We start from the raw sequence: 12,470 nt of genomic DNA, 5'->3' as shown, positions 1-12,470 counted from the left end.
TCCCTAAGAGAGAGAATCCCAGTTTGAATCCTCTGCAACAAAGGGGAAATTGGGTTCCCCAGCAAGTGGCTGATCCACGTCCTCGGAACTTACCACAGCCAATAGAGGCCTTGCAATGTCTTGGGGTGGTACAGAAGCCAAGAAATCAGCAGCTGGAGGGAGAAGCATCTGAATGGCTGAACAATCTATATAGCGAGCAAGCCCTCGAATTGGAGGATCCCCATCTCTTTCTCTTAGGACTGAGAGAACGATTTGAAGACCCATCCATCGGCCTCAAAGCAGCAGGACAAATTCACAAGATAAAACAAGCAGGGAGGCCTGCCCTAGAGTACGTGCGAGAGTTCCGCAAGATGGCAGGTCGAATAGAGGGGTGGCCTGAGCAGTCCCTCATCCATCACTTCATCGAGGGATTAGATGATCACCTCTCCCAGGCTTGCATCTATCGAGAAGTACCTGATCGGCTGCAGGAGTGGTACCAGACGGCCGTGAAGCTGGATGTTAAGCTCTCTCGCTATAAAAAGCCTCCCCCACAGGAACCCAAACAGCAACCAGAGCTACCTGAACAGCAATCACCCCCACGAAAGCCTTCAACCACTGCAAGGGCTGAGAGACCCAGGCCACCTGCACGCCCTTCCTTCGAGTGTTTCCGGTGTGGACAAGGAGGACACCGAGCGGCCACCTGTCCAGTCCCCTACCCTCGACTGCAGAGCAAGCCAGGACCGGCGATGCAAAAGAAACCTGCTCAGCGGCTACCAAGAGAAAAATCTAATCGACTCACGCAAGAACCAGTCGCCCAGGTTACACCCCACACATAGGAGAATGCCAAGACACTAGGTGGACCTGCCCCTGCTCTTCCCTTCTTTGATAGCGACGATGAAGGAGAAAACAACCCAATGGTGAGTCAACAAATCCCGCCTTTTTCACTGCCCGCCAAACTTGTAATCCCTACGTCTGGAGCACAAATAGACTTAAACGTACTAATTGATTCGGGATGTACCCGCTGCATTATTAGTCTGGCGTTTGCCATGAAAATGGGCATAAGGGCAAAACAGCTTTCCAAACCGATGAGATTTGAACAAGCCGATGGCTCCCTGATGGGAGGGACTCTTATTACACAATTAACGGAACCCTTACGCCTAGAAATAGGTGCACACTGGGAGTTTATTCGTTTCCTGGTGGCTCCAAAGATGACCGAGGCAGTGATCCTGGGACTAGCCTGGTTGGACAAATGGAAGCCATTTATCTGGTGGGAGAAAGTAATGAGAATTGTGAGACTACCTATAGGGCCTGATCCCACCATTGATTCAACAGATGTTACCGGGCATTTTAGGCCACCCAATGAGCGAGCGCACATGGCCGCCTCACTGACCCCAGGTGAACCAGTCATCCCCAAAGAGTACCTGGACCTGGCGGAGGTGTTCAGTGAAAAAGAATGTGATGCCCTACCCCCTCACAGACCCAATGACTGCTCCATCGAACTGGTGCCCGGAGCCAAACTCCCACGTCCAAGGATGTATGCTATGTCCCCCCTCGAAATGGAGGAGATGCAGCGATATGTGAACAAGAACCTAGCGAGGGGGTTTATTGAACGGGCCAAATCTTCCGTGGGAGCCCCTGTGTTGTTCAAAGAGAAAAAAGATGGGTCTCTTCGTCTCTGCGTAGACTACAAGGGACTCAATGCTGTAAGTGTGGAAAATAAATACCCCCTCCCCCTCCTAAAGGATTTATTGACCCACCTGGCTAAGGGGAGTGTCTTCACTAAGTTAGACCTAAGAGAGGCATACTACCGGGTGAGAATAAAAGAGGGAGACGAGTGGAAAACTGCCTTCAACTGTCCAATGGGGAGCTATCAGTTCAAAGTCATGCCATTTGGACTACAGGGGGCCCCAGCTGTATTTATGCAGTTGATTAATGAGGTTCTACATGATCACTTGTACAAAGGGGTTTTGGTGTATCTTGATTATATCCTGATATACAGCACAAACATGAATGATCACATAAAGCTAGTGAGAGAAGTGTTAAAGAAACTATTGAATGCCAAGCTTTATGTCAAATTGTCAAAATGTGAATTTCACCAAACCCAATTAGACTATCTTGGCTTTCAAATTTCCAATGAGGGTATTGAAATGGATCCGGCCAAGGTAAAAACTATAATTGAATGGCAACCCCCAAGGACTCGCAAACAGCTCCAAAGCTTTCTGGGTTTTGCCAACTTTTATCGTCAATTCATCCCTTCTTTTGCCGAGATTGCCCTTCCTCTTACAGAACTACTCAAAACAGGCAAAGGAGGAGGGAAGCCATGACCGGGCCAACCACTAGCATGGACAATGACCTGTCAAACAGCTTTTGAGAATTTAAAGAGACTATTTGCCGCTGAACCGGTTCTAAAGCACCCCTGCCCAGGGGAACCCTTTGTGATTCAAGCCGACGCCAGCGATGTGGCGGTTGGAGCAGTGTTACTTCAAAAGAACAAAAGTGGGATCCTGCAACCCTGTGCCTACACCTCTAAGAAATTCACTGAGAGCGAGCGAAGATGGGCAATCTGGGAGAAAGAGGCCTTCGCAATTAGGTGGGCGCTATTGAACTGGCGACACTATCTAGAAGGGAGCAAGGTGCCATTTGAAGTATGGACGGATCACAAGAACCTAGAGGCACTGAAAACTCCTCGCAAATTGTCACCAAAGCAAGTACGGTGGGCACAGTACTTTAACCGCTTCAACTTCACTCTAAAGTACATACCAGGAGGAAAGAACTTTCTAGCTGATGCGCTATCCCGGTTACCCCAGTACAAAAGTGAACGAGAGCAGGTTAACGAGGCAATTATTCCCAATCCACAAACTGTTACTCAACTTACACCTCGCAGGGTCCCCAATCCGGATGACCCTGGAGTGAAGAAAATAAAACGAGAGCTCCTCACTGACCAATGGTTCAAAGATAATCAAGCGTCCCTAACATGCAGGGATGGCTTGGCTTACAAAGGGGGGAAGTTATATTTGCCAGAAGCGCTCCGTCTTAACGCTCTCAAACACAGCCACAATGTAGAGCAGGCTGGACACTTTGGATATTTGAAAACCCTACACCTCACCCGCCGGCAATTTTGGTGGCCGGGGCTGAAAAAGGACGTGGAAAACTTTGTAAAAAGTTTTACTGTATGTGCTACAATGAAAAGAATCCCGGGGAAAACTCCTGGGTTACTGCAACCCATGGCAGACCCTTCTCAACCTTGGGAAGAAATAGCTATGGACCTTATAGTGGACCTACCTGAAAGTAGGGGAAATTACAGTACTTGGTACAATGGAAGGGATACCCATTGTCTGAAGCCACCTGGGTGAAATCTAGTGAAGTGAACGCTGACAGATTGATCAAAAGGTTTCATGTGAAACACCCCAACAAACCGAAAGATAACCCTTAACATATGCTTTTGTTTACTTTACAGGTTCTGTCCTTCTTGTAAGGGGGGCCGGATGTCAATGCTGCAAATACTGTATATTCTTGCTTTGACAATATGCAAAACTGTCTGGCATTTATTGGGTTAATACTTAGCTTAGACTGGGCGGGGGAAAAAAGCCCGGGAAAGAAAGAGGAAGTAAATGTTTGACCTTCTCACTAATTGGATAATGTGACCTGTGACTGCATGAGAAGGGAGGGGTTGAGCAAGGAAAGCTTGATGCCAGCGACCGGAAGTTCAGATTCTGGCATCAATTAGTCCAATGGTGACCGGCATAATTTGTAGCTCTGCAAATAAAGACTTTAGGAAACATGCCTGAAAGTTCTTTGAAGTGCTTCATTAGTCGGAACATGTGACATCAACATAACAAACAACAATACAAAAACAATCATCCAGGGGTAAGGTTTTATAAACCCCAGGCCTGCCGGAAAAGCCAGGTCTTAAGTAGCTTACGGAAGACCAACAGGGTGGGAGCGGTCCTAATCTCCGGGGGGAGCTGGTTCCAAAGCGTGGGCGCCATCACAGAGAAGGCCCTCCTCCGCGGCCCCGCCAAAAGGCACTGCTTGGCCGATGGGGCCCGAAGGAGGCCCAGCCTGTGGGATCTAACCGGACGTAGGGAACTATGAGGTAGTAGGCGGTCTCGCAAATAGCCTGGCCCTGAGCTATATAGGGCTTTAAAGGTAATGACCAACACCTTGAATTGGACCCGGAGACCAATAGGCAACCAGTGCAGCTCCACGGAGGATAGGTGTAACGTGGGTGTATTGAGGAGCACCCACTATCACTTGTGTGGCTGCATTCTGGACCAACTGTAGTCTCCGAATACTTTTCAAGGGTAGCCCCATATAGAGCGCATTGCAGTAGTCCAAAAGTGAGGTGACAAGGGTGTGAGTGACTGTAAGGAGAGCCTCCGGGTCCAGGTAGGGTCGCAACTGGTGCAACAGGCAAACTTGTGCAAAGATCCTCCCAGCCACAGCCATCAATTGATGTTCCAAATTCAGCTGTGGATCAAGGAGGACACCCAAGTTGCGAACCTGCTCTGAAGGGGGTATATTTTCCCCCGCAAGAGTCAACACTGGACAGTTGATATGATCCTTGGGAGGCAACATCCAAAGCCACTCGGTCTTGTCAGGATTGAGCCTGAGTCTGTTAACCCCCATCCAGACCCTCACGGCTTCGAGGCAACGGCCCATCACATTGGCCGCTTCACTGAGAGAGCTCGGGGAGGAGATATATAACTGGGTATCATCAGCATACTGAAACCTCACCCCGTGCTGTCTGATGATCTCACCCAGTGGCTTCATATAAATGTTAAATAGGAGGGGAGAGAGGACTGACCCCTGTGGCACGCCACATTCAAGGGGCCTCGGGGTTGACCTCTGCCCTCCCACCAATACCGATTGTGACCGGCGAGAGAGGTAGGAGGAGAACCACCATAAAACGGTGCCTCCCACTCCCACCCCTTCGAGTCGTCGCAAAAGGATACCATGATCGATGGTATCGAAGGCCACTGAGAGGTCAAGTAGCACCAAGACAGAGGAATAACCTCTGTCTCGGGCCCGCCAGAGATCATCCATCAGCGTGACCAAAGCGGTTTCTGTGCTGAAGCCGGGCCTGAAGCCAGATTGAAAAGGGTCTAGATAATCCGCTTCATCCAGAGACCGTCGGAGCTGGAGCACCACCACTCTCTCTACAACCTTCCCCATAAAGGGGAGATTGGAGACTGGACGGAAGCTATTTAAATCAGCCGGGTCCAGGGTAGGCTTCTTGAGCAGGGGCCTCACAACCGCCTCCTTCAGGGATTGTGGAAAAGACCCGTCCCTCAACGAAGCGTTGATCAACACCTGGAGCCAGCTTCGTGTCACCGCCTTGGAAGCCAAGACCAACCAGGAAGGACACGGGTCCAATAAACAAGTGGAGGCGCTCATTGCTCCCACCGCTCTGTCAACATCCTCAGCAGTCACAGACTCATAAAACTGAGCTAAGACCTGCCCCAGTCATCTCGAAAGAATGAAATACAAAATTCAGCAAAATGTTGAGTAAACTTTAAATAATGTACACATCATCACTTTTCATACATAATAGCCCTGAGAAGCTTTTGGTTTTTATGCCAGCTTGTAATGCACATCATAATGAGGAAATTCAGAGGTCGCAAACAAAGCAACCCCAAAAGGGCAATATGTCACAAAATGTTCATTTATAGCAACACTAAAATGTTAATTTATTACAAAAACTGACATCTCTACCAATTACTTCAAGACTTGGATCCCCACCCCTACTCATCAGACCTCAAGAGATAATGTGCCATGCTAGAATTTCAATCTATTAAAAGAAGGGAGAAGCCTTTACCAGAATTGATGAGAAAACAGAATGCAAAAGGGCACAATATTCATACATTTTATCTGGACTATGAAACAGTTAGTGTCTGTAGCTAAGAGAGAGAACTACAGTTTAAATTGAGTTCTATTAAGCGGTTGGCTAGAGGCTGACTTTTTTTCCCATTAAAGGGGTCTACTAAATTCTTCTTTTTTCTTTCTCCTTGTGAGGCTGAAACATAATAGGGCAAAAAGAAGATTTATTGCTTTTCTTATTATCTGATGATAATAATTAAAGGAGAAAACCTATTGGCTTTCTTTAAGTAACCTGCAAAAGTTACTTGGGAAAAAAAACCTTATGTGATTATGCAAGAGACTATTTGAATTTGATATTTTCAGATTTATGTTATAGGTTATCTCACTACAGAACAAATAAATGGGTATCGCTTTATCATTAAATGTTTTGTGCTTTTTATTATGCAGATCAGAATTTCTCAAGGCTCTGAATAATTTACAATAAAAAGTATTATTAAATAAATATATTCTCCTTTCAAACCTTTCGACATCTGTGCCTAACAAAGCTTGCACAAACAATATTGCACATTGAAAAAAAGTTCTTTGTTATTCTGATGGAATTATTTTCCATAGGGAAATTTACTCTTCAAAGCAGTAAATAAAATATCACAAATAAATAAATAAATAAATAAATCTGGGTACCTATGGATTTTCCTTTATTCTTCTCCAGTTTCTGCACAGTCAAATAATGATAACTAGACAGACACATAATCAGACAGAACAATAACTCAGAATTAACAGTAATATAGAACAACTCAAAATTAACAATAATGTAGAACAATAACTCAGGATTAATTATAATGTATAACAATAAATCAGAATTAACTATCACACCCGAGTCACATCATTTTCAGCCTGATGTGCACAACTTGGTTACGTATGTAGTCCTTGTAACATGTTGAAAAACATTCATAAAAAAAAAATAGGTAGCCTATGAGCGAAGGGCAAACAACCATATGGGTGTCAAGCAAGGCATCAAGCAAAGCATCTCACATGAATGTACAACATCAAATCTGAGTAATGCAAAAAAAAAGTGTGAATTGTCAAATTCACTCAGATAATACATACAAGATTCATTAGAAAAAAGAGGATTTTATTTTCTAATGAGAGTAGAAATGTTTAACCAAAATCAGTTAATTTTCTGTAACAATTTGAAAATATTGATTTTATCCATATCACTTTGAATTTTGCTTACAAATATATCCTATAATTGGCTGATATCACAATAATTAATTAAGCAAAACTTCAGACCACTGAAGTACTGGAGCAATAAACCTGCACCTAATTATTCAATTGCATCTAAGTATGAGGTCATACTTTTCCTACACAATACAGCTTTTAATCCAAACAATGAGCTTTAGAATGATAGCTAAATTGTTATTTCAACCTAACCATTATAAAAAATAAGCTTGGTCCCCAGCACCTAATGTTAACCCTTCCCAAGGGTTTATTTTAATTGAAGATGGCTGGCTTACATTCCTGCATTTAACATTCCACTGATCTTGTAGTATAGGAGTCTTCAAACTTGGCCCTTTTATGACTTGCGGCTGACGAATTCGGGAGTTGAAGTCCACAAGTCATAAAAGGGCCAAGTTTGAAGAGCCCTGTTGTAGTACCTTGATACTTAACTATGCCTCAGGATTCAGGTGATTGCTTTTTGCTGAATTTAAAATGGCGCCTATTAGGAAATTAGAGTCCAAAGCTGATCTGTTCTAATTCCTCCTAAAATAGAGAAGTCCAAATAATAAAATGATAGAATAACTCCTTCATATCAAAGAAAATATTTAGGTGTACTTTGAGAATAAAGTAGGAATACAACAACATGAACAATTTTATGATTATGATTATTATGATTATTAATTATTCTTCTTTTAAAATATGATATTGTCTAGTTATTTTGAACATAATTTCAGGACAACGACTTACAATCATAAGCATTTTATTAAGCATGACATTAAAAAATTCAAGCACATTTAAAAAGAATAAATCATGAATATAATCTAAGAAGCACAGCTTTCTGAGCAGTGTCCTTATTTTAAATGATCAAGTAAAATGAGGCGATGAGGCAATTCAGAATTAGATTATTGCAGAGAAATTGTGCATTTCTTAAAATGCAGAATCAATTTCTTTGGTTCATGTAATTCAGAAAACGGCTTCCTGTGCTATTCATTTATTTATTTGTTTGTTTGTTGGTTTGTTTTTTATCCTGCCCTTATTGCTTTTGTGAGATATAACGTAAGTTGTAATTTTCCATAATGTAGACTAGCATATAGTTTATGAATGACATATTATCAAATTTATATAAGGTTTATTTTTATTCAAATTATTTAGGGTTAGTATTTTAGCTCCTGTCTGGAAGCATGTTCCAGTTACTGTATTGTAGGCCTCTTCAACCTTTTCACCCACTGTACCACTTTTAGGATATGGCAACATCGGAGTACCACCAGTCACCTAGCAAGATGTCAAAAACTTGATGACCAAAAAAAAAAAAAAAGAAAAAGAAAAGAAAAAAGTGATAAAGTACAGGTAGTCCTCGACTTACAACAGTTCACTTAGTGACTGTTTGAAGTTACAATGGCACTGAAAAAAGTTTCCCCCAAGCCACAGCCGAGCAAGACAGCACCCAGCAGCACTCTTTCTCCTGTCCAAGATTTTCATTGTTGTGAGCATTTCTGTTGAGGATTGGCAGCGGGGGTGGGGTGGGAGTTGTTTGGTTTTTATTGCCCCTGTCTGCTGACTGGTTGCAGCAGGTTTTGGTCACTTCACATGACCCTGGGACACTGTGACCATCATAAATATGAATCAGTTGCCAAGCATCTGAATGTAAATCACAAGACCCTGGAGATACTGCAATATTCCAGCTGATTGGCGCTTCTTCAGGGCTCAGCAGAAGCACCAGGATCAGCGCTGAGCTCCAGCTGGAGCCTGGCGCTAATCCTGGGGCTTCCACTGAGCCCTGACACCCCCGAAGAAGTCCTGATCAGCTGGAAAGCGGCACTGATCCTGGCGCTTCCGCTCAGGCTTGTGCAGTGCTGCCACCAGTTCATCTCATTCCCCTCCCCCACTGCCAGGTACCAATGTACCACAGGTGGTATCTGTACCACTAGTTTAAAAGCCCTGCTATATTGTACAGATAAACAAGGGAACCTATAAAGCAGTGTTTCTCAACCTTGACAATTTTAAGGCATGTGGACTTCAACTCCCAGAATTCCACAGCCAGCAATGCTGGCTGTGGAATTCTGGGAGTTGAAGTCCACATGCCTTAAAATTGTCAAGGTTGAGAAACACTGCTATAAAGAAATACCAGAGAGGTGAGCAGTGAACGAGCTAGAGCTTAGCAAGTTTGGGTAATAGGAAGGACTTAACTAACTTTAAGCCTTTAACTATGATGGCACATTAGAGGTGAACTGTTAGCATGTGATTGAACCAGGCCTATCAACTGGGCCTGGGGAGGATGGGCCAGTGGCTGGGGATAGAACTGTATTTAAACTGCTGAAATGTGTAAAGTAGATGTGGTCTCTTACTTTTATGTACTGAGGTCTACCAGCCTTTTCAAATGCTTTAATAAAACTTGTTTTTTAAAAACTTGAAGTTGAATTTTATTCCTCACACTTTGTAAGTAACTCAAAGCATGAATGTAACTAACACACCATCCTCCTCCTATTTTCCCCACAACAACAATTCTTGTGAGGTGAGGTGAAGTGAGGTGAGAAAGACTGACTGGCCCAGCTGACTTTCATATCTAAGGTAGTACTAGAATGCCAGTTTCTAGCCTGATGCCTTAACCACTAGGCCCTAGCACAGGGGTCGGCAACCTTAAACACTCAAAGAGCCACTTGAACCTGTTTCTCACAGAAAAGAAAACATTGGGAGCCACAAAAACCTTTTGACATCTAAAATGAAGATAACACTGCATATATCCTTTTACCTTTATGCTATATTTAAAAAAACTATAGTGTGTTGCATTTATGAAATCAATGAACTGCTACAAAGAAAACACATTTTTATGCCAGAGAAAGAGGGGGGGGGGAATCTTTCTCCTTCATCCCAACAGCTGAAAAGAGAGAGAGAGAGAGAGAGAGAGAGAGAGAGAGAGAGAGAGAGAGAGGAAGTGCAAGTGCCCTCTCTCTCTCTCTCTCTCCCTCCCTCCCTCCCTCCCTCCCTCCCTCCCTCCCTCTCTCTCTCTCTCTCTCTCTCTGCTAATGGCGGAGGAGGACTGGGAGCTGCAATAGAAGGCTGAAAGAGTCACATGCGGCTCCAGAGCTGCAGGTTGATGACCCCTGCCCTAGCCACTAGGGAAAATAATGAAGAGTGAAAGTCCTTCAGATATTTTGAGCCTAGGTGATTTAAAGCAACATACTTGAATTTCATTACAGCTGAGAAATAATTGAAAGGCTTACAGTAGATGCACAGTTAGGAAGCTATATGATAAAATGGTTACAAAGGCCTGAAAATGAAGCAAACTAAAATCTGGGCAAGGAAGAGGAAGTTCTGCTTTTAGCATTAAAAGATATAATATAAGAATGAGGAGAATCTTGGGGACTAGTGGGAAAGCCTCACATCAAGCTAAATGTCTCATCTTTCTCATTTCTCCCTGAAAGGATATTCACGGGTAGACTGGTCCATGCTAGAGCCTATGAGGCTTGCCTTTCCTGAACTTATGCAAAGGGCAAGAAACAGGAGAATATACCTCGTGGCCACCATAATCCATACTGACCACATTGTGAACTCATTGCAGTATGGATTGCTATTTCTGAAATTGGCTGCAGAAACACAGGAGGAGTGTGGAGGATTTGCAGCTTAGGTTGCACTGAAAAATGGCCTAGAGCAGACATGTCAAATAAAAGGCCCGCGGGCAGATCCGGTCCACGATTGGCCGATATTTGGCCCACGGGAATGCCCCGGAGATGGTGAGGGACTGGCCCCTGCCACCGTGGCCCCACCCTGGCCCAGCCTAGCGGCCCCCAAGGCATGCACACAGGAGGCATTGAGTGGGAAGGAGCCAAAGGCATCCAGCAGCAAGGGCTGCATAACCCACTGTGAATGGCACCAGTAGCACGCAGTCAGGGAGAAAATGATGTGGACTGCTGGACATGCCTATTCTGTTTCATATATTTTTGGTTGGAAAGCAGGTCACCACTGGTCATCTCCTTGGCCTGTGGGTGCATTCCCCTCACACACCTCAGTACCCACCACATCTGCAACTGCCAGCCACTCGTGCAGGTCCATTAGGCTTCTGCCCAGAGCTGCAGGCCTGCCCAGGCATGAAGGAGGCTAGGAAGCCCCAAGTAGAGGTGGTACAGTACACCCAAGGCCAGCAGACAAAAGGCCACCCTGAACTGGGAAAGACAGATTCCCATCGGTACCATGGCTGCTCAGTCTCAGCCAAGATTGTGTGTCTCCTCCATATCTGTTGAGCCTGGGCAGCCATGATGCCAATGGGGGTCTGTCTTTCCTTGCTCAGGGTGGCCCCCTGCTGGCCCCAGGCATACTCTACTACCTATACTCAGGGCTTCCTAGATGACTGCTTTGCCTCCTTTGTGCCTGGGCAGGCTTGCTGCTCCAGCCTAATGGAGCTATGTGAGCTGCTGTGGCAGTGACCCGAGGCAGGGCCAAGGTGCATTGGGTCTGTGAGGGGAACTGGCTTCACATAGGCCTAGGGCAATATCTGTGAGGGGGCCAAGGAGATGACCAGTAGTGACCTGCTCTCCAACTGCAAAAACAGATGGGTGGAGTAGGTGCATCCAGTGGTCTGCATCACGTGCCTCTTCCCCTCACCTCCCCTATTCCACCTCCTCACAGCAGACTGTGGAGCCCCAGAGTTTGCCAGTCAGCCCCCATGTGCTTGCTGGCCTCTGTGTGTGGGGGGCAATAGTGTCAGGCAACAGCTGCCCTGACCCCTGCCTCACCTTGCCTTGCTCCATGGCAATGGCGCCCTCACCCTGCCCCCTGCCTCATGCTCATCACCCTCATCACCCTAGAGACCCCCTGGATCTCTCCCAACCGTGACCAGTCCCCACAGATGTCCCCTCCATGAGCAATGTTGAGGTGGCCATGCACAGCCTGGCCATGCCCACCCAGTCAGCTGTGACCACCGCAGCCATGTCCACCCAGTTGGCCACATCCCCCCACCCCTCCTGAGGGCACTACAATGCTGATGCGGCCCTCAATGAAATCAAGTTTGACACCCCTGGCCTAAAGACACCTCCCTCTCTAGCGGGAGAAAGAAGAGGAAGAAGAGAAATGTAGCTGGAGTAATGGCTAGGTAGGAAAAGAGAAGAAAAGGAAAAGGTTAGCATAGGAAGAGACAACATAAGGAAATAGCAAGAAAGAAAAATTTAAAGCAAGAAATAAAAGGAGGAAAATATGACATTGTTGGTTTTTTTTTTCCTGCAGCGTTTTGTCCAGCTGGAATTCCACCTTTTGAAACTAACAAGAAAGCACAGCTTGGAGTGTGCAAGGAAACAGGAAAATTAGCAGCAGTGCTTAGCAAAAGTGGCAAAGAGGCTGGCTAGTTTCATTAATGAGAAGATTGCCCAGGGAAGGAGTTGTGAGAGGCTTGGGGGCCTAAAAAAATGAGAGGATGTCAGAACAGATTCACATCCACCAGGATGGAAGAGGTCCACCTCGGG

This window comes from Crotalus tigris, unplaced genomic scaffold (assembly GCF_016545835.1).
Source record: "Crotalus tigris isolate CLP2741 ecotype Arizona unplaced genomic scaffold, ASM1654583v1 scf7180000017961.1242950, whole genome shotgun sequence".
Classification (NCBI taxonomy): Eukaryota; Metazoa; Chordata; class Lepidosauria; order Squamata; family Viperidae; genus Crotalus; species Crotalus tigris.
The sequence above is the reverse complement of the archived record's forward strand: the minus strand, read 5'-3'. Positions refer to the sequence as shown.